General features: G+C 41.2%; 1 protein-coding gene across 1 annotated transcript in view; it reads right to left on the reverse strand.

Moving 5' to 3' along the window:
* Positions 1-2195, reverse strand: part of LOC101855220 (DNA ligase 1) — a gene marked incomplete in the record, with an annotated part of 87463 nt that overhangs the window by 5024 nt on the left and 80244 nt on the right.

Below are 2195 nucleotides of genomic sequence, written 5' to 3' on the forward strand. Positions count from 1 at the left end.
GCAACACAATAAGGTCATATAAGTGCCGAAGATTAGAGTTACAAGAGAAACAAAAACAAAAAAGGAGAGATAAGGACGATAGATGTTTGATAGGAAAGAAGAAGCAAACCCCATCAGAGCACCCGCCAACCACTCGTGGGAAAAATAAGATTTGGTTTTTGGCTGTTTAAATGGAGAGAAGCACATCAACTCAGTAATAGACATTTAGAGAAGGGGAATAAGCAAGACTGACAGACATAAACATCAGGTGGAAAAGAAAAGAAGTTGACCCTATCAGTGGCAACCTCCAAACATCTGCAGTTAACAGTTTAGTTTTATTAAGAGTTTTACGGCACTTGTAACACAATTAGGTCATAGAAGTGCCGAAGATTGGAGGTGTTACAAGAGAGTAACAATCACAAAAAAGGACGGAAGATAAAGACGATAGGTGTTTGATAGGAAAGAGGGAGCAAACCACATCAGAGCACCCGCCTACCAACCACCGCAGCTATCAATAGACACTATTCATTATAGTCTAGTACATACTATGCCGGGTAATAGCTTAATCGCGATGCCGGGTAATAGCTTAATCGCGTCAATCTGAGCACAGCCACATTTCATAAAGGAACTGATAAAGACAAGAACAACACTAAGTTAAAGGACAAGAAGCAGACCAAAAAAGAATGCCCATTAGAGCAGCTGTGCTACATTTTCTATAAATAACATGTAAAATAAGTATGGTATTTACCACGCACACGGTCAAAACAAAGAATAAAGTTTGTGAAGACAAGCAGTACATTAACCACCATCAAAGTAAGATTTAGTCCAACACACACACACACACACACACACACACACACACACACACACACACACACACACACACACACACACACACACACACACACACACACACACACATACCCGTTCTATCAAACCTGCCATGATGACCACCATGATGACCACCAGGAGAAAATGATGTCCAGAGAGGATAAAGGAAACTTGTTTCTTCTAGGTCAAAAACTAAGAATCAGTGCAGAAACATATAATTTTACTTTTAGTTACAGCATTTTCAACAACATATACTCAAATTTTACTTTGAACACAATAAATATTTCAGGGAGGCTCTGAAGAATTCAGAAGCCCCTTTGACTGGAACCTCTCACTAAAGCTGAGTACTGCTTCCAAACAGAAGAGACCAAAAACCAAAAAAAAAAAACAGGAGTGAAGGGCACTAACAACTTGCTCATATGACCATATGTGAGACGTGCTGAAAAAATGAGGGAGTAACTTATCGCATTTTAGCCCAATGGAAATAGAATAGTCAAACTGAAGGGTGGAGTTTGAATAGTTTAAAAGTCTGAAATAATGAAAGACATGTTAAACTTACAAATTCGACCCCAGTGTTGATTTTCAGCCCATATCTCCATTCATGGCTTGCCAGAAGTAACTCATCATGTCAGCACACCTCACATATGTAGTTGTGAGTGCCGTAAACCTCTTACTATAAACTTCAGAGAGTACTCACTAGTCCCATAGCTGCTTTGTGAGTGGGCGAGATGGACAAGTCGGCAGCTTTGATCTCCCACACCTGCACGGGCTCAAACCAGTGGTCCGGCTCATGGGCCGAGTCCCAGGCGTAGTAGGACTTGGGGGCGGGCGTCACGTTGTCTTTGAAGAAGGTGTGGTGCTTCTCCAGGTCGTCATCCGAGAATCCAGTACCAATCTGGACAGAAGACGGAACGGATTCATATCACGGATTAACACTTACAGTACCGAACGCTCATAAAGTGAAATACCCTCAAGTACCACACCAATTTAGAATGCTGAAGCCGAGGTAAAATTTAAAAAAATAATTTTGTTTAAAATCTTGGCAGCCCAAGAAACACGCTTCAAATATTCATAGAGGCTCATCAACCATTCAGTTATCATAGAGTGACTTCCTTTGGTATTTACTTCAGCGCACTGCGTCCGTTCGTTGTTTACTTATGTATAGTGTGCCCGGTTGTGTTGGCAACTAAAGTTGTCAGCCAGAGGTAGTGAGCGCGTACTACGGCCTGGTGACTTAAGTAGACGACGGTACAGTAAAAGTTAACAAGAAGCTTGGAGAACATCCAAGGGTTAAGGGCACAAATTGTAATTTTGACAGTTTGAGCCAAAGACCATCAACACGCCAGCTACCATTCTACAAAAATAAATAATCTTCAAGTTTCACT

This window comes from Aplysia californica, unplaced genomic scaffold, assembly GCF_000002075.1.
Source record: "Aplysia californica isolate F4 #8 unplaced genomic scaffold, AplCal3.0 scaffold00884, whole genome shotgun sequence".
Taxonomy (NCBI): domain Eukaryota; kingdom Metazoa; phylum Mollusca; class Gastropoda; order Aplysiida; family Aplysiidae; genus Aplysia; species Aplysia californica.